The 21,438-nt window shown below is 35.1% G+C and overlaps 1 protein-coding gene across 1 annotated transcript in view; it reads right to left on the bottom strand.

The window, feature by feature from the left end:
• The window catches only part of LOC108717438 (CUB and sushi domain-containing protein 1), a 786,063-nt gene extending 765,971 nt beyond the window's left edge, over nucleotides 1-20,092 (bottom strand). Inside the window, exon 1 of the mRNA XM_041564732.1 lies at nucleotides 19,881-20,092. The gene's annotated coding sequence lies outside the window, so the exon portion shown is untranslated. The remainder of the gene's footprint in view (nucleotides 1-19,880) is intronic.
• Nucleotides 20,093-21,438: the final 1,346 nt, after the last annotated feature.

The raw sequence follows: 21,438 nt of genomic DNA, 5'->3' as shown, positions 1-21,438 counted from the left end.
CCCTTCTTTATCCGCTAAAGTCTCCATACAGTGGAAAGGTAAATCTTTGTGTACTAAAGTAATTACCCCGAGGGATTTTCTCAAAGGGTTATTGCTCATATAAAGGTGTGGGAAAGTTTTAAGGTTCATTTTTGGCAGGCAATTTGCCTTAAAATGGGTCTCTTGGAGCATAATAATTTTAGCAGTGCTTCTTCTACATTCTCCAAATATCTGGGCTCTCTTCACCGGCTCATTCATACCATTAACATTAAAGGAAAATACTGTATAGTCCATGGTCGAGAGATTAGCCATTATAATGTAAAATCACAGTATATACAAGACAATCCCAATAAGATGCTGACACTTGTTGTTGGCTTGCAAAAAGGAGGAAGGGGAACTGGGGGGTGGGTTTAGGAAAGTGTAAAGGATATAGTACGGGGGGATTAAGGTGGGAAAAAAAGTAGACTTATTGGGGAAAAGTCCCCATGGCTGGTGATCAATTTCAGCGGCGAGGGTGCTTGGCACCTCTAAAGTGGGGGTACGTGGTTGCGAGGAGAAAAAAGTTCCCATAGTGCCTGACCACTAATCCAAACAACCCAATACCCCGATCCAGCATAATATACAAACCTCAAGAGGAACAGCAGTAAACTATTTTTGTTTGTTTTTTTGTTTTCTTTTTTTTTTGTTTCCTTTTTTCTTTTCTTTTTTATTTATTTTTAATATTGATTTTTTTTTTTTTTTTTACTAGATTTAGTACTAATGTACAAATGTTGATGGAGGGGAAATAGAAAAATAAATCTGGAATAGACCAAGTATGTACGTAGGGAGATGGGGGGAATACCCTGGGTAACCGTGTATGCGGTAAACAATAAAACAAATAGACATCAAATCACCTGACTAAAAACAAATAAGTCTAGATACATCCAAAATCTCAGGACAGAGAAAACAAATAGAAAAAAGAAATATAAAGTACTCGTCCTTTTACCCCTTTTTTTTTAAAATTTTTTTTTTTTTTTTAATCTCCTCCTTTGTTTCGCCTGTTTCGCTCCCCTTGTTCCCTTTCCCATCCCCTCCCAATCATCTATAAATTACAGGATTCACCGCCTACGTAATATAATTTGGAGGATTGGGAGGCAAGACAATGGTAGCGATTATATTAGTCCAAAATGATCTAATATCAGTCCAAGAACACAAGAAGGTCACTGCAGGGTTGTAAGAAAAGGAATAAGAAAAGAAAGAAAAAAAAACGTAATACAGAGCTGTACTAACATTGAACTCATGTCAGCCGTCTCAACAGTATTGCCCATCCCAAAGTGCTCCAGTCTAGATCATAGTCTGTCCACCTCCGAATGAATATATGCTCAATACTTCAAGTTCCTGTAAAGGAAACCCTGAAAAGGAAAAAGAAAAAAAAAGAAGAAAAAAATGCTGTTCCTCGTTAGTGTTGGAGAGAATATTTCAAATCCTGCGAAGATCCTCATCATTTCCTAGGGGTCCTCTGGGGCTGGGGTGTTCTCTTGGGGGTGTTGACCTGTGACCAGTCTCCTTGCAAGTCAAAGTTTAACTCCGGGATTTTAGTTCCATCTGGAAGCCATCCTGGAAGTTCCATATTCGGGAGATGAAGCCTTTTAATAAAATGTTCGGTGTCAGCCGGGTATCGAATAACTGCTGTAGTGCCATCCTTAGTTGCCGTCAGGGAGAAGGGGTATCCCCACCTGTAGAGAATATTCCTTTCTCGTAAGATATCAGTAAGAGGTTTAAGCATTTTCCGCTTATATAGCGTTGTCCTGGATAAATCCTGAAACAGCTTGATATGAGTATGCTCATATTTCAGATTGTCCATCTCTTTCGCTTTTCCCAGGATTTCTTCTTTGGTAGAAAAGCTATGAAGGCAGCAGAGGATATCTCGGGCGCATTTAGAGGTGCAGCTTTCGGTTTTTGCACTCTGTGCGCTCTCTCAATTTTTACATCAAGAGCAATGTCTCTATCCAAAATGCTATTGAAGATTTGGAGCAGTGCTGAGTGAATATCCTCTCTCTGTACCTCTTCTGGAACCCCTCTTATTCTAATATTACTCCTCCTGCTCCTATTCTCCTGGTCTTCCAATTGCCGTTGTAATTCAGTAATAATGACATCCTGATTTTGTATATGAGTATACATGGCTTTCTGGTTGGAGGAGTGCTTATTTACATTAGTTTCAATATCATCTGTGCGAGAAGCTAATGCTGTTAGGTCCCTCTTAATATCTCTAAGTTCCTCTTTGATAGTAGAGGTCACCTCCAGTAACATCTCCTTGATGTCTGATTTAGTAGGGAGCTGAGCTATGTAGGCATGTAAATCTGGCTCACCTTCCATATCGCTGTCCAGATCCGAGGGCTCTCTGTTAGAGTCTGCATCCTCATCATGCGCTTCAGCTGCGGGCGCCATCTTGGATAATGCGCGTTCGGTATTTTTCTTCAGGAAAAGCGGTGCAATATCTTTTGTACTGGCAAGGGACTTTCTAGTTGAAGCCCTTTCTTTATCCGGTCTGGTTTTGTGTGATTTCCCCATCTCTCCGCTAAGTATTTCGCCTGGATCGGGTAGTTAGCTGTGGAGCTGCAGAATCAAGCGGCCATGCAGCACCTCGGCAAGCCACGCCCCCATAATAACAGTATATTTATGCTTGTGTATTTCATTAGAAATTAATTCCTATTGACCGTATTATACATTAGCAGTTATTTTTTTTTTAACTTTCCTACATTCTATATTATGAATAACAATAAAAAATTCAGCTGACCATGCTTGGACCAACATCAGCTGCAGACTTGAAAGAAGAAGTAAGGCGTGTTTTGCAGAGCAGCAATGGATATTCAGAAATTATCTTCTCAAGCATGTTTCCAAGGGTGCACAAGGGGCACAGATAGTTTACTTCAGTTGTAAACAGATGAAACAGTTCTGCCCCTTTTGAGCAGCCACATGCTTTGTTAGCAGGGACAATGTATTTGAGTGACATCATCCAAAAGTTAGATGACCTGCTGTAGAATTGCAAGATACCTCAGAAGAAGGAGAATGAGAGGGAAGGCATACCCATCTGCAGGCAGAGGATAGAGGAAGGGAGTATCAGAAAAGGCTGCCCAATAAAGAGGATAAAGGAGAGGAGGACTATGTACTTGCAGAACAGGGAGATCAGAGACAAAGCACACGCCACCCACACACCCCACCTATGGTCCATGGATGAGACAGCATAGAACAGGATGATGAGGGTGTAATGGATACAGAAGGCAGACAGAAAGAGGTTGATCAGGGGAACCTCTTCTACAGGGCTGCCGATATGCAGAGATCCCTAATGATTACTGTATGGTCATCCTGCGTGACCCATGGCACAAGGAAAAACTGGGGGAATTCCTTGTACACAGCCAGAGAGGGTTCTGTGCTAAATAAGAAGGTTCTTTATTCAAAACTGGTGAAGTTTTGCCACCTACCAACTATTTCAGAGGCCTCCTCTACAACTCCACATATACCAGAGACATGGGCCAAGCAGCAGCGGCGCAGGTAGAGGTGGTGATCTGATGGATGTTTGGAGCAATTTCTTTTTGCCTCTAAAGGCAGCAGCAGACCAGAGTGTGAACAATACTATCTTTATAGACAACCACATGGATTTCTAGGGGTCAAGGCATGACTAGTGAATTGGCACTGTATCCTCTGGAGGTGCTGGCTTGCCCCCCTACCAATGTGTGTTCAGGGCTACAGAGAGGAAAATGGGGGGTTGTTATCTACTAACATTGTGGAAAATGTAGGGATTTTCAAACACCCATTGCTGACAGCAGAGAGCAGCTTCCTATCTTTAAAGATCTATCCTCCTCTGCACAACACTGCCTTGTTCTCCTCCTCTATAATCTCTTATTGACTACTTTGCACTAGTTTTGGCTATGTGTGCTGCTGCTGCTGCACCTTTGAAAATGTTTTTCTTGCATTGGCCTGCAACCCAAGGCTCATACTGTCTCCCTTTTGACTGTCTGGCAGCCATCTGTAAAAGCTGCCTGGCAAACTGTACAGCACAATTATTTTTTTTGTGGTGGTCTGTCTCTCAAGGGCTTGAGAAAAACTACAGAGACACCTGCAATCATATCAGTCAAAGTATCAAGAGTCAGTGCTTATTCTAAAAACTGGCATTCTACAGTCTCAGAAGACAGTGCTTAATATCTAATATAATAAGAGTATTGTATGAGAATGTACTGCGTGTCTTTATACAAATTTGTCTTTAGATGGAAACAATAAAGATGAGATTTTAATAAGGAGGTAAAGTTCCCTGGTGCTCCATGAATATTCTCTATACATAGATATTCAGCACTGTCCTTCACTGTCCTTCATGCACATGATCTCTAATGTAATTTAAAAATGGAATGCTACAGTCAATACATTATTACAACATGTTTATACATACTTAGGGGCCGATTCACTAAGCTCGAGTGAAGGATTCGAATGAAAAATACTTAGAATTTCGAAGTATTTTTTGGGTACTTCGACCATCGAATGGGCTACTTCGACCTTCGACTACGACCTTCGACTTCGATTCGAACGATTCGAACGAAAAATCGTTCGACTATTCGACCATTCAATAGTCGAAGTACTTTCCCTTTAAAAAAAACTTCGACCCCCTACTTCGGCAGATAAAACCTACCGAAGTCAAGGATTTTCCTTCGATCGTTGGATTAAAATCCTTCGAATCGTTCGATTCGAAGGATTTAATCGTTCTATTGAACGAAAAATCCTTCGATCGATCGAACGAACGTTTAGCGCTAAATCCTTCGACTTCGATATTCGAAGTCGAAGGATTTCAATTCGAGGGTCGAATTTCGAAGTATTTTTTACTTCGAAATTCGACCCTTAGTGAATCGGCCCCTTAATGTATTTAAAGCTCTCATATATGTAGTCAGCATTTAAAAAAGGCCAGAATGTTACACCTATGTTAAGCAATAGAAGATGTGTGAAATAGTATAACAGAATGTTTATAAAAGTAAATACAACAACAACACAGCAATTGAACATTGCAAACATCACCATTGGTCTAAACATTGCCATTGGTCTAAACAGATGATGCCCAGCCTAGAAGTTAAGGGGCTGATTCACTAAGGGTCGAATATCGAGGGTTAATTAACCCTCGATATTCGACTAGGAATTGAATCCTTCGACTTCGAATATCGAAGTCGAAGGATTTAGCGCAGATAGTGCGATCGAACGATCAAAGGATTATTCCTTCATTCGAACGATAAAATCCTTCGAATCGAACGATTCGAAGGATTTAAATCCAACGATCGAAGGAATATCCTTCGATCAAAAAAAGTTAGCCAAGCCTATGGGGACCTTCCCCATAGGCTAACATTGACTTCGGTAGCTTTTAGATGCCGAACTAGGGGGTCGAAGTTTTTTTTAAAGAGACAGTACTTAGACTATCGAATGTTCGAATAGTCAAACGATTTTTAGTTTGAATCCTTCGATTCGAAGTCGTAGTCGAAGGTCGAAGTAGCCCATTCGATGGTCGAAGTAGCCCAAAAAAAACTTCGTAATTCGAAGTTTTTTTACTTCGAATCCTTCACTCAAAGTTAGTGAATCGGCCCCTAAGTGTTAAAAACCATGGCTGACATCTCCACTCTAGATGAGTAACAACTAAGATAATTTTTTAAATATCTCTTGAGGTCACGTTATGACCACTTTTCATTTGGGACACATGATGGCAAATTTATTAAGGGTCGAAATTTTTTCAAACTCCCATGAACTCTTAATTCGACCCTTGATAAATCTGCTCCATGGTGTCTATGTTGAGGTTCAAAATCTTTTTAATTATTTTTAATTTAACTTTTCAGTACCTGAGGGTGTTTAAAAAAAATCTGATTATTATCTCCAATTTGGACCCATGTTTGTAAGAAATTGGCAACATGGGAGTCTTTCTTTGTATAAAGCATAGCAGCAATATAGGGCAATGTATATGCTATTACAGAGCTAAACACGCCTTAACTACAATGTAATTTTGCCTTTCTATTCACTCTAATACGGTTGTGCAAAATTAGGCTGTTTTGTGAAATGTGTGGTTTCTCAAATTTTTACTTGAAGCTAAACTCTTCAAATTCATTCATCACTATTTACGATGAATGAATTTGACTGTGAAGTCAGTTTGGGAATTGGCATATGTAGTAACTAATGTCTAAACTATTATCAGAGAGTCAGAAAGTCGAACAGTGCAGCAGTACAATGTCAATCTTGTATATCAATGCTCCATTTATCTGGCGACCACTGCAATTTGTGTGCATATTTAAATGGTACACAAATAGAGAGACCTTTACATCATATATTTATTTGTCATACTCTAAACATCATTCTGCCAGCAATCTAAAAGCTTTTTTAAAGATATGTAAGTTGACTTGATAACTTGCCACAAAATGACAATGTTCAACGACAACCCATAATATTATTCAATACTGTAAGTCTTTTACAAATTGCTTACTTCAAGCTTTCTTCTGAATTATAACAGCTGGCAAGGGCTATTTAGCTTGTGAGAAAACTTGTTTTCATATTTGCATGTCATGCTCTTTTGAATTACTGATCTTATTTTTATACAATACTGGATCATCCCCTAAGCCTGTTTCAGTTTTCTTGCATTTTCTTATTTATATTAGTTACAGGTATGGATATATCAGCCATAATGCTTGGGACCTGAGGTTATTTGGGTTTCAGAATAAGGGGCTTTCTAGGAAAGTGAAGCACCATGTTTGAAGGCAACATTTTTTTGGGGATTTGAGATAATCTATAATAAAAAGGTATTTAAAAGTATTTCAGTTAGTACTGGAATTTGAAAATTAGCCACAGTGTAACTGAAATTAATATATTCTTATTGTAATGTATCACTTGCATATACGGGTATGGAACCCATTATCCAGAATGCTCGGGACCTGGGGTTTTCCGGATCCGTGATTTAAATCTCTGTACCTTAGATCTACTAAAAAAATAATTTAAACATTAAATAAACCCAATAGGCTGTTTTGCTGGTGTAACTGAAATTAAAATATTCTTATTGTAACGTATCACTTGCATATACAGGTATGGAACCCATTATCCAGAATGCTCAGGACCTGGGGTTTTCTGGATCCGTGATTTAAATCTCTGTACCTTAGATCTACTAAAAAATCATTTAAACATTAAATAAACCCAATAGGCTGGTTTTGCTGGTGTAACTGAAATTAAAATATTCTTATTGTAACGTATCACTTGCATATACAGGTATGGAACCCATTATCCAGAATGCTCAGGACCTGGGGTTTTCTGGATCCGTGATTTAAATCTCTGTACTTTAGATCTACTAAAAAATCATTTAAACATTAAATAAACCCAATAGGCTGGTTTTGCTGGTGTAACTGAAATTAAAATATTCTTATTGTAACGTATCACTTGCATATACAGGTATGGAAACCATTATCCAGAATGCTCGGGACCTTGGGTTTTCCGGATCATGAAAAAATGAAAATATTCTTATTGTAATGTATCACTTGCATATACGGGTATGGAACCCCTTATCCAGAATGCTCGGGACCTGGGGTTTTCCGGATCCGTGATTTAAATCTCTGTACCTTAGATCTACTAAAAAATTATTTAAACATTAAATAAACCCAATAGGCTGGTTTTGCTGGTGTAACTGAAATGAAAATATTCTTATTGTAATGTATCACTTGCATATACGGGTATGGAACCCATTATCCAGAATGCTCGGGACCTGGGGTTTTCCGGATCCGTGATTTAAATCTATGTACCTTATTTCTACTAAAAAATCATTTAAACATTAAATAAACCCAATAGGCTGGTTTTGCCTTTAATATGGATTAATTATATTGTAGTTTGTATTAAGTACAGGTTACTGTTTTATTATTACAGAGAAAAAGAAACATTTTAATTATTTGACTATAATGAAGTCTATGGGAGACAGACTTCCTGTAATTCTGAACTTTCTGGATAACGGGTTTCCGGAAAATGGATCCCATACCTGTATCTATCTTGACAGTTGTATTAATGACATGTGATTAACACTTCTTACACTACAACTGTTTAAAATAATATCATCCCCACATCAGGATATCTCTTGACTTTGTAGAATCCTACCTGTGTTCAATGAGTATCAGGATTTTCTAAACTAGGAATACCCAAATACCAGGGAACCAGAGAGGGAGAAAAAAGGGAAATCAATGGTGTGTAGTTTACATATGCAAACAGGAGGCTAACAAATACAATTATTAGCAATGCTGACCCTTGTATACTAAATAAGAAAATTATGGAAATATTGCAGTAATGCTTTTATGGGGAATAGTGATGGGCGAATTTGCGACGAAAAATTCGCGAAACGGCGCTGGCGTCTCGTTTTTGACGCGAATTTTCTCGCCGCGAATTCGAGCCTGGCGAATAAATTTGCCCATCACTAATGGGGAATGTAATAAAATTCAGTAACGAAAAAATATTTGCAATGCCAAAATGGGTGCTCCTATGCAAGCACTTTTTCCTTTGCTCAAATGTAATAAAGTTTTGTGAACCTGGAGATCACTTTCAACAGTGGAAGAAAATATTTCAAAATGTAAAAGCTTGCTCCAGTGCACAGTGTATGTAATGAAACTTCTTACTGAAAAGGTTAAGTTTGCTCCAAAGATTAAAGCATGCCTTAAAAGTGCACAATTTGCAATTAACATTCACAATGCAATAACGTCCAATGAAGTATTTTAGTGTGCGAAATGCAAACTTTTATTTGTGTAACTTTTTTCCTCTTTGCTATTCTTATTACATTCCCCCCCAGAAGTCAGCTTTGCTTTAAATAAAAGGCCTGTTTTTAACTGAGATATTGTAAACAGCATTAGAATGACCACATACTGTAATAACATAGTTAATATGGGTTGAAAAAAAGACCAAAGTCTATCAATTTCAACACCTTCAAACAACTACCTACATACTAATACGTGGAGGCTTATTTATCAAAGGTCAGATTTTTGTGATTTTAAAAGGTTTTTGAAACCACTACTAAACTCGAAAACCACGACTGTCATTGAATTCAATAAAAGTTCCAATTAAAAATAATAGAAATGGAAAAAAGCTCTGAACGATGCAGTAAAAAATACAAATTGTTCCTAAAATTTGGGTTTTTTTGGACAATTTCTAGTGGAGTGCAGCCCCTTACTAAATGTGAAATGTTTTTTTGTTTTTTTATAAATATAGGTAAACCACAAATTGCTCAAAATACTTGAAAAAATCCCAATTTGATTGTTAGTAATTGTGCCCCCCAGACTAATGTACTGTAGATCTTAAGATCACAATAGCCTTGCATATTATTCTTGGTCAAGAAGTCATCCGAGTATATTTTAAATACATTAAAAGAATCTGCCATCACAATATCACCCAGCAGGACATCCCACAACCTCACTGCCCTCACTATGTAGAACAACCTACCCTAATCTTCAAATGAACGTTCTGACCCTATAGTCTTAAGGGGTGGCCTCTCATTCTTTGATCATTTCTATGTAAAAAAAAATCGGTCTATAATGTCCTCTAACATAATTGTAAAGAGTAATCATGTCCCCTTGCAAACATCTTTTCTCCAGAATAAACAACCCCAACCTTCACAGTCTTTCCTCATAATTTAACTCTTCCATCCCTTTTACCAGTTAAAGGAACAGTAACATCAAAAAAATGTAATTGTAATACAAATTTCAAGTAATACCAATAAGTAAAATAAGTAATACAATTTGCCCTGCACTGGTAAAACTGCTGTGTTTGCTTCAGAAATGCTACTATTATTTAAATAAATAAGCTTATCAACAGTGAACTTCCTTTGCGAATGCTGCACATGAGTTGTGAAAGAGACGTTTAGAACAATACAATGGTTAGGTTGGTTATGGTTGGGAAAGAGTATTCTGTGATTGATCTATAATAAATGGCTTTCTAGAAAAAGTCTTTAAAAGTCAAATGATGCATTGTTAATAGAACCCTTGAAAGACATCTATGAAGTACATTTTCGGCAACATTTTTTTCTTATATTAATTATATTAGTGATTTATTAATGCTAAAGTCTGCATCATTATAATAGTATAACCCTGAAAGTGTTGATCACCCCCCTGCACAGAAAGTTTCCTGTATAATGTTATAAAGATACTCTCTACTACATGCTGGACTGATTCAATAGTCAATCAATGTTAGATGATAAATGTATCTAATTGAGCAGGGAGCTTTGATTAGTGAACAATGAGGCTTAGAAGTGAAATAAAATTAATTTACTGTGTTACAGAAAATTTGTAATCACAATAGATGAAAATTACTCTTAACAAAGGATTCTTAAACATAATTGCCATTTGTTTTCTGCGTCTGTCAAAAAGATAAATACCCTTCAGTAGCATATTTCATTTAGCAATGTTATATATCCTCATCAGCCTAACAAAGAAAGTGTAAGATTTTTATTTTTTGGCAAAAGAGCTGTACAACACAGCTAAGCAGATTTAAAGAATGCCTGATAGTAATACAGAAAAACCTGTGCATATAGTAAAGTGCCTGAAAGATAACTCAAAAATCAATATTCCGGAGCAAAACTATATTATACAATAAGGGGCACATTTACTTCACTCGAGTGAAGGAATAGAATAAAAAATACTTTGAATTTCGAAGTATTTTTTTGGCTACTTCGACCATCGAATTGGCTACTTCGACCTTCGACTACGACTTTGAATCGAACGATTCAAACTAAGAATCGTTCGACTATTTGACCATTCAATAGTCGAAGTACTGTCTCTTTAAAAAACTTTGAGCTCCTACTTTGCCTAAAAGTACCTAAAACCTACCGAGCATCAATTTTAGCCTATGGGGAAGGTCCCCATCGGCTTTCTAGCAAATTTCTAAACGAAGGATTAAAATCCTTCGAATTGCTCGATTCGAAGGATTTAATCATTCGATCGAACGAACAATTATTCCTTCAATCGTTCGATCAAACGAGTAGTTGTAAATCCTTCAACTTCGATATGCGAAGGATTTAACTTCGATAGTCGAATATCGAGGGTTAATTAACCCTCAATATTCGACCAATAGTAAATGTGCCCTTATGTCCCATACCTGTAAATTATATTTATAGAGAGAGAGAGAGAGAGAGAGAGAGAGAGAGAGAGAGAGAGAGAGAGAGAGAGAGAGAGAGAGAGAGAGAGAGAATATATAGTGTATGCATATATTCTGGCCATTGATCCCACCATTCCATACAGTATTTAGCCACATAAGTTCTTTTTGCTAGTGAGATAACAGGAAACTAATTACAAAATGATCATATCACCCATTAGGATGCCTACAGTTTCATACAAGAACTTTAAATAAGAGTTCATATTAGTCAGTGTATATTGATTAACTGCTCTGAAATATTTTTCATGCAGGAGAAAAGACAAGTGGCAGTCAGCAAAGGTATTAAAGACATTAAAGGGCACAATATAAAGTACTTACAATATGAAATTAATTTGTTCCTGACATCTTATCTACAATATGTTACAAAATTAAATTTAGAGTTAAGGTGGCCATACATGATAAGTGTAAACTAGATTTATGGATTAAGAAAAGCTCTAGCTTTTGATAAATTATAATTAAGAGGCTCCCCAAACTAGCAGATCTTTCCCTGATATGCCCACCAACGGCAGGTCGATATTATCCGTTAATCCGAACAATCAGATTACAATGAAGAGACTGGGCTCTGACGGGATGAGGACCGTGTCAACTAGCCGATGTGGTCCAGATATCGATCAGAGAGACCCGTCAGAAGCCCCCATACACTGGCAGATAAGATGCCGAATCGTTCTAAAGAACTGATAACAGCATCTTTAATCTGCCAATGTATGGCAATCTTTAACTCTAAGAACTAAGAACTAGAAAAAAATTTGTAAGTAAAAAAAACTGCATTGCGATTCATTCCAATACATAAACTCTACTTAATCTACAGAATCCTAAATATGCAGTTTTCTTGATCTTAGTGTTAGTTAAGTAAAATTGAAATCTAAATACTGAATGATATTGTGCTGACGCAAACTGGGACTAATTGATTTTTATGTTCAGTACAGTACAAGGTTGAAAAATTTGGATCATTAAATATCATAAAATTTCTAGGCTCTTGAGGCAAAATAGACATGATAAAAGTTCACTTGTCTGCTTTGAAGATCCATTATGATTATACATTGCAAGAGACATGACACAAGATTAGGGAGTACTAATTTTTGTTAGTGGTGTTTTTGTCACCCTATGATGGAGACTTAACCTTCTTTTTCCTTTCCAAGAGAGAATGATGGCGTGCTAATGATAAAATACTCTTTACTTGAAATCTTAATTATTCAAAAAAAATTAGAAAACATTCAGTATTATCATATGATAAAGAATTATAATATATTTTGTATGACAGTAAGCAGATGCAGTGCACCTTTCCAAGAAGTGGCTAGAATAAATAAAGCCCTGGGTGTAGGAGCCTCTTAATTATAATTTAGCAAAAGCTAAATCCATAAATTTCTTTTACACTGATGAAGTAACAGAACTGCTACATAGCCTTTCTATACAAAAAACTGAACATAGCACCAGATATTCACATCTTTATTCAGTTATTCACATTATTTCTTTAGTTGTAATATCTAAATTACAATTGTAACAATAAAAATCTAGTAAATACGTCAGTAGCAGCAGTAGCAAGTCTGCTAAACATCATTTAAACAATAAGTAAACTAAACAGAATTGTTTTGAAATGATATGGGTTCCTCCACATAGTACAATGTACTATTTTATTATTACAGATATACAGAAAAACATTTTTTATATTAGAATTATTTGCTTGCAATTGCCTTTATTGGAGATGGCCATCTCTTAATTAAGAGCTTTCTGGGTAAGGTTTTAGAATAAGGGATCCCATTCCTGCATTATACTTACTCAAAAGAGGGCTCCTAAATAGCAATATCAACTTTTATCTTACCAGATAGTAAGTCACGTCAGAGCTATGAATGCTGGAGTGACTTACTATCCTGTGTTATTATTTCCAAATCCTACAATACTACAGTAAATAGCTCTCAAAAAATCCTCCATATATTGCTCCTAAAAAGTGGAATATCTATTATATCTTAATAATCCCTTAACACCTTCAGTCTATATATACAAAGCCAAAGAAGTGGAGTCCTACAAGTAATATTACTAATAAATCAATATCTCATTTATGTTCCAAAGGGTATATGTAATTATGTTAATATGTAAAAATCAATAAAAAATAAAATTTTGTCCAAAAAACAGACAAATGAATTAGAAATCTGTAACAACTTAAGTGTTTTATGTTTTGATTGTTATGATCAATTACGGGAATATATTATTTATTTTATTAATAGGCTCTTGTGAAACCCTTCTTAATTTGTATATGTATTTAGTATACCACTCTTTACTATTTACTGCTTACTTTTCAAATGCTAATGCATTTTTGCCTTTTGGCTGTACCCTGACCTTCGCTGTTGCATAATTACTCTTCTGTAAGTCTCTATAGTCATTTGTAACTAAAAATATACAGTGTAACTGCTAACATCAGCTGCCCACAACTTATATTTAGCAAATGTTGCCCCATTTCTTGACACTTAATTCAAAAACATATACTATACATCTAGCACTATTCTGTTCCATTACACAGGCAATACTTCTGACACTGCTGAATCCCTGCATGTTAATAAAACAATAAAGTAAGGTTCACTTGTAATATATGTTGAAATATTCAGATGTATTGATTTGAAAATTCAAGAAATAAGGCAAGAAGCAGAAGGATGATAGTATAGCTGCCTTATAGCAGTTAGAAATAGCATACTGTATACTTTAATTTATGTATACAGAATACTAGAAACATAAACTAGAATTGTCCTTCAAATGTAAAGCCATGGTCTACACCGAGGCCCATAAATCAAAGGGTTAATTTGGGACACATCGCAAACACAGAAGTTAAAGTCCCAAACAGAGTTAAAAGGAAGTGTATAGGGGTGGGTTGACCTTACAGTCATCTTAACTTCTTTAAAGTCCCTTAAACAACAATCTACAGTATGCTGGAAAATTTAAATATTTTTTTTCAGAAGGCTGCTAGATGTACTGTACTACTAGTAGAAAACATATATTTATCTTATGACCAACTGTAAAAACACAACAGCAAAGCATCCTTATTCTCCCATAGTCATTCTGGGGACATTTACCAGAAGCATGTGCTTATACTAAAAATATTTGATGGAACAGAAAAAGAAATTAAAAAAACCTAAGAAACTACACTCTTATAGAATGGGAGAGTTTGCGTGTCCAGACCTTGGAAGGGAAGCCCAAGTGATACCACAAGATAGTGGCTAAGATCTCCCAACCCCTTTTAAAGACTAAGTCAAACAGAAGAAAGTACTTGGACACAAAATGTGCAAGGCTGGCAAGTGTCTTACTTTTCTTTTAATGAAAGCTTACATTTCTTTAACAACATCTTTTTGTCTTTGAGTTTCTGACAAAATTATTGTTTGTTTTACTCTTTAAGCTGTAGGTTTATGGCATGTTCACCCAGATCCCACACCCTTACTGATGAGCTCTACTTATGTTTGAACTCTTTCTTAAAATGTGCACCTTTCGTAAAAGTGCTGCAACACAATGGGCTAGATTCAATTCAGTGAGAAAAAGTTGTAACGATTTATAATGTGAAAAGTCATTGAAGATATTTAATACGAGGAGAAAAAACTTTTCTCCAAATTCAGTTTCAGTTTTTTTTCCCATAGACTTCAATAGAGTTTTCACAAATTGAATTGCATCTCAAATTGAATCTCGTCCATGACTTTTTGCGTGATAAACCCTTTTTTCATTGAATTGAGTCTGACCCAGTGCTTGATTATATGCTGTAAATGCTAAGTTATAATGAGCATTCATTTTGCTTATGAGGGGAAACTAATGTCAGTGATTTTCTTAAGTTAATTAAAACAACTTATACGACGTTTTTTTCTCAAAAAAAAAAAAAGTTATTGAAATTAATAACCTCTGGGTTTTTAGTTATGTGGGCCTCTAAAACCAGTACATATATAGCAAATCCATTATTAAATAAAGGCATGACTTAGGTTCTAATTCAACTTGTGGAATCAGACAATAAAAAGTTACAAAATCAGACCTTGGTAGTAAGTTGCGGTTTTAAAAAGTTAACACTTAAAATTAACACTTTTTTAATATTATTGTTTTATGGCTTTGCATTATGCAATAAAGGCATTTGCATAGATGTTTTATTACAACCAGTGAATGAGTTGGTTAAAAAATCTTGCAGCTCGTCTGACTGGATACTTTTAACCAAACATAAAGAAGTAGTGGGATGGCATCCCCAAGGATCTCCTTTCTCTCTGTTATAATAAAATGGTATTTAGAGATGGGCAAATATGTCCCGTTTTGCTTCGCCAAAACATTTCCCACAAAATTTACAAAACCTAATTTTGATGTGCATTAAAGTCAGTGGGTGTATGTTTAATTGTTGCTGGCATCTGAATTGTCGCTGGAGTCAAAAAAAACATTGATATTGCAAATTTATTTGCCAGCAGTAAAACTCAGAAAATCGCAGCGAATTCGCGCCTGGCCAATAAATTCGCCCATCACTAATAGTATCTTGTACTTGATACAAACTAAGATATAATTAATGCCTTACTGGAAACAAAATCAGCCTACTGGGTTTATTTAATATTTAAAAGGTATGAGGATCCACATTACAGAAAGATACGTTATCTGGAAAATCTTAGGTCCAAAGCATTCTGGATAACAGACCCCATACCTGTAAAAAAAGGAGGGAAAAAAAGAGGGATACATAACAACAAAGTAACTTGGTTGGGTAGAACTAAAGAGGGGGTTAGGAATGGAGTAGAGGGAAGGGTAATTTATAGATCGAGGTTTCATTTGAGATGGAGCAGGGATAAATTAATTAGGAGAATAAAGGAGAAGTTTTATATAGTAGCTATAAAGCATTAACGCAATTTCCAAAGGGGGATTGGGAATCAACACACATAATTACTAAATAATGAAATGTAATAATGTATTGTTCTATTTGCATTATATCATATGCTTGCTTATTTCATTCTGCATTTACCCTGAATTACCAACATATGTATGCAGTTTCAGTTTATATGCTAATAATTAACCATGCAAGTGGAAAGATGACATTTATTTGAGATAAATCCTTACAGGTCAATTCAAATTAATACCAAGCATGAGCTACAGCACAGAAAATATGATTTATTGCGTATCAGGAAATTCATGCAAGTATCTATTAGCTCAAAGTTAAAGTATATATTTAAGGCATTAAAGAATAAAGAGAATTCTATAATTCTGTATGTTACGGTTATTAATGGAGAAAGCAGAATGAGTTTTCAAGTCAAAATGCCCGCGAAAATTTGCGGCAAAAAAAAAACAGGCGTCGGCGTCAAAAAGAAGACGCCGGTGCCGTTTCGCGAATTTCGTGCAAAATTCACAAATTTTTCGATTAAGCGAAACGGCGCAAATTCGCCCATCACTAGACACAGCCATTGGCCAAAACGGGTGCCTATTGATGATGGGGAAATCTGAAAAGACTGCCACCTTCAAGTGTCAGTAGGCATAAATAAAAAAATTATTTTGAGGCTGAGTGTCAGAAACAACGCAATCCTACATTTTCAGTGACATTGTGTTCAGTTTGACAAAATACACACCAATAAGAGTAGAGGAACTTCGCTCATTCAGTAAATATAACTCAGAAGTAAAGCTTACAGCCTTGTCAATAAAGAAAAATGGTTATGAAAACAAAGCCTATAGCAACCGTGATCAGGAATGGATTAACATGCATGACATGGTAAATTGCTTTATGAAGCAAAACAAACTACAGAAAGAAAACCCTTTAGATGATCTAATGTACACACATTGTATGTGCTTTATTGAATACACAGAATAGGTTATCAGCAGTTATTCAGCAAATAAATTCTTTTTATATGTGTTAATCTATATAATCATTATCATACGTGGGTTTACACAATAACATAACATGTTCTTGCAGTTTTGAAAGAAAAACATATGGTAGAATTAAGTAGCACTTTGTTTAAGTTCAATGTTGCTGCTGATGTCTGACACTCCATAAAGCAAAATGATGTATGACTGCTTAAAACAGTTGACCACTTTCTGATGTGTCAAGTTTTTCTTCATTTGTTACTTTATTGTAGTCACATCAATATAAAATGCATAATGCATTTTTCTGAATATACATTTTCCCAGATTTGACACCATTTTTTCTGGTCCCATGTACAATGAGGGTTCTATTGTACATACATTGATAAATGTATACACTTATTACCACTATACATGAAAATATTCCTCACAGCAAGGAAAGTGGTTCATGAATGTGCTAAAATTTGAAGTGCTGTTGGGATTCCATTGGGGTTCCTCATTTTCAGTTTTAGTGAACTGGTATGCTATAGTTGGACCTATAGTTGAACCTATAAAAGCCTGTATATTCTACCTCTCTCCAGACTGCAAATGAAAATGCTTTTTTTGGTTGACAAGGTCACTAACAAAAAAATGACTGTAAGTATATGTACAGTATATTATTGTTCAGGCTCTACTATTCATTTAAAAATCATTTTCAAATTATTTTTCAAATCAGCACCCTGGTTGCTAGGGTAATTAGCAGCAACATAAGACGGGGGACATGATTAATATTTATAAGTAAATTGAAGGACATTACAGGTAGATAGCAGGGGATATTGTTTCACATTGAAAAGAAGCAATCCCGTTTGACTTGGATGGCTTCTTGGACATACACAACTACTAAACTGAAAAATAAATGATATTTGTTTTTTCTGATGTGTACACCACAATAAAAAAGTAATTGCAAGGTGAATTACCCCTCTAACTGCTAAACTTGCAAACAAGAAGGGGCAGATTTATCAAAGATCAAAGGGAAAATTTGAATTTAAATAATTTGTATTTCTAGCTAATTTTTGTGTACTTCAACTAGGACTAGGAAATAGTCCAAATTCGATTTGAATTTGAAAACAATTCGAAAATTCGAATATCGAAATTTATCATGTACGGTCTTTTTAAAATTCGACTTCAACCATTCACCATCTAAAACCTGCTGAATTGCTGTTTTAGCCTATGGTGGACCTCCTAGAACCTATTTGGAGTCAATTGGTGGACTTTGAAAAATGAAGGTTTTTTTGGGGAAAAACTTTGATTCGAATTTAATCTAATATGCTTTTACTTCTATTTGTACGATTCGAATTAGGCCGAATACAGACCTATTCGATCAAAAATGGACCTATTTGGGCAGAAAAAAAATTTGACTCAATTTGAGTTCAGTCTTTTTAAATTCAAATTTCAAAGTTTTTCAAATTCTAAATTCGACTCTTGATAAATATGCCCCGAACTGTTTATAGGGTAAATACAAGATTTAATGCAGGAAACCTCCATTCAGGAATCTGCATATCTTTGAAGCTGAATTGTGTAGGAATGTGCTTCAAAAATCCTCCTTATTTATTACCTTGTCATTATAAATAACACTTCAACATTATTATTTCATTTTTCTTTTATCTCCTTACATTAATTTTCCACAAAATTGTTTTATTAGCAATGCAAATTAGTCACTTAAAATGTACAAATCTGCAAATTGATTTAAATTAAGCAAATTATATTTTAATTTAAGCATAGATCCATAACACTCTCCATGTATGGAATTAAAGAGGCACTTTGTCTCACAGGTTGTTGCAGCCAACATTTTTTGCAGTGAATTTTTGCTGTGGTGTTGAGATGGCAAAATGGTGGTGAGATTAACCAACGATGCTGTCATATACCATCACAATAAAATTAACCAATTACTAAGATGTTTATTTCCTGAAGTCACATAGCTTTATCTCAGTGTTAGTGAACCAATCACTTAGTCCCTGCCAAAAGTCTTACACATATTAAAAAGTTTCTAAATTAATGGTGAATGTAAAATTAAATTGCAATTAAAAGTGCCACAAAAGTTTCTAAATTAATGGTGAATGTAAAATTAAATTGCAATTAAAAGTGCCACCGTTCAGCACAATTTTCAGTGACCATTTTATTAGATCCAATAAAAAATACATACATATGGTTTCAAAATATGACAATGACACATGTGAACAAATATCGCATAGAGAGAGAGAGAGAGAGAGAGAGAGAGAGAGAGAGAGAGAGAGAGAGAATAAGAGAGAGATTGTGAAGGTGTAAAAGATATATATATATATACATATATATATATATATATATATATATATATATATATTTTTTTTTTCCCTCAGTACCAGCACTCCAGACGAAGGTAATTCCAGTGGTGCAAGATCAATTGAAGTATATATATTGTAGAAAGGATCAGCACACACTGTATGTCAGGTGAAAAAATCTTGTCATTTATTGTGAAAATATCAACATAATCCGACGTTTCGGTCCCACCTTGAAAAAGGTCCCCAGGTGGGACCGAAACGTCGGATTATGTTGATATTTTCACAATAAATGACAAGATTTTTTCACCTGACATACAGTGTGTGCTGATCCTTTCTACAATATATATATATATATATATATATATATATATATATATATATATATATATATATATATATATAATATATAGGACATACACAGGACATGCTAATTGGATTTAAGGGAAAATGTATTGAATAACTGAATATTAAGCAACCTACGATGAAATTCCTTCATTGTCTGCGCAATGTATCTACCTTAATTACATTATATAATTACATTATATCCTTAAATACAAATAAAACTCACTGGAGGTCATACTAGCAGAGCATGAAACCAGTGGTTAATTTACATCCTTTTATAATTCTTTTTATAGTAATTAGTTGAAGTCACCTTACCTGACTTTTAAATTGCCTTGCTGTGGCTGTCCATCATAAATTGACAAAATATCCAAGTCCTCTTCTAGAGCAAAAATTTGAAATGATAGTTGTATCCGGTTCCGCTCTCCAGTGATTATTATCCAAGTGCAGTTAGCATAATTTGGATACCCATGTGGAAATCCAGGACTTTCTATTGTCCCATTTGGACCTTGTACTAAGCCTCCACAATTCTGACCTGTAATGGCAATAATAATATGTCAGTTAAGAAGTATGTCTGAAAAATAATATATGTGTATATATACACACGTACCTATTGCCTATACAGATTTTAAGTTCCTAGTATAATACTTAAACCCACCGGGGAAATTTTATACCTGAGCAGATTTGCCCAATTTTCAGAAAAAAAAGGCCCAAATGAGCATTAGATATGCTACAGTGGTATTCTTTACTTGTTTTGCACTAAAATTGGAAAACCATGGTTTGCATTCTCTATCCTAGATACATAACTACATATGATGTATATTGCGATTAGTGATGGGAGAATAAATTTGTCAGGTGCGAATTTGCAGCGAAAATCATATATCAATGCACAAAATTACTTCCATAAAAATAGCCCATATACTCACAAAAGTCTAAAAAAATATTTATAATGAATGTATCAAATATAAGGTATAAGTATTTGATATTACTGTGTAATCCTCATAAAAAGTTTCAAGTTGGAATAAGAAGAATAGCTAATATGTTCAGGTATGTATTTATTTTGTTTTCTTAATATATTCTGCTGGTAAAAGAAATCCAACAGAATCTCTAGCAAAGTTCCCTCTAATATATCCTAGGCTGCGTGGAAGCATTGAGAAAATGGTAATTGTTCTAATGATGTGTGTGTGCATTCGTTCAAACTATTTGAATGCTATTTTGTAAATGCACCAATATCATCATTCATGTATGTAGAATTTACAGCTAAGAGCACATTGATTTCATATCCATCCAATACCACAAAGGGCAGATATTAGTATTTATAGGGATCAGTAGGTATGGGTATTATGCCACTGACACCTATCCCCAGGCTGAAGTGTTCCCAAAAATAAAAATGCTAAAATAAATGCAAAAACCCACCCTAAGAGCAAGTGTCTCTCATCAAATTAAGATGAAAAGCCTTTTGTTGTCTGACAGTCTGAAGTCAGACTCTCATCTCTATATACAGTACAGACATTGCAATGTCCATAACTTAAAAGGTAATATTGAACTGTAAGTACAATCTAACAGAAGTCAAACAAATCCCTTAATAATCATTTTCCCTCCAAAGCAAAAGTAATAATAAAACTAAACATTTAGGGGGTTATTTCCACAACTCTGAATGCAAAAATCACGAAAAATCTGTGATTTTCTTTTTATAAAATCTGACTTTTAAAAAAACACGCATTTTTTGGAATTTATTAAACCCAGAGGATGGAAAAGTCTGAGTCTGAAAATCCGCCTTCTCAGACCTGTCGAGGTTGCAATGGGAGAAGTCCCAATGATTTTTTCATGTGCGCTGGCTTTCGGGGCAATACCCTGAAGTTTTTGGAGTTTTTGG

Source organism: Xenopus laevis, chromosome 5S (assembly GCF_017654675.1).
Source record: "Xenopus laevis strain J_2021 chromosome 5S, Xenopus_laevis_v10.1, whole genome shotgun sequence".
Classification (NCBI taxonomy): domain Eukaryota; kingdom Metazoa; phylum Chordata; class Amphibia; order Anura; family Pipidae; genus Xenopus; species Xenopus laevis.
Note: the sequence above shows the minus strand (reverse complement) of the source record. Positions and strands in the feature narration are given on the sequence as shown.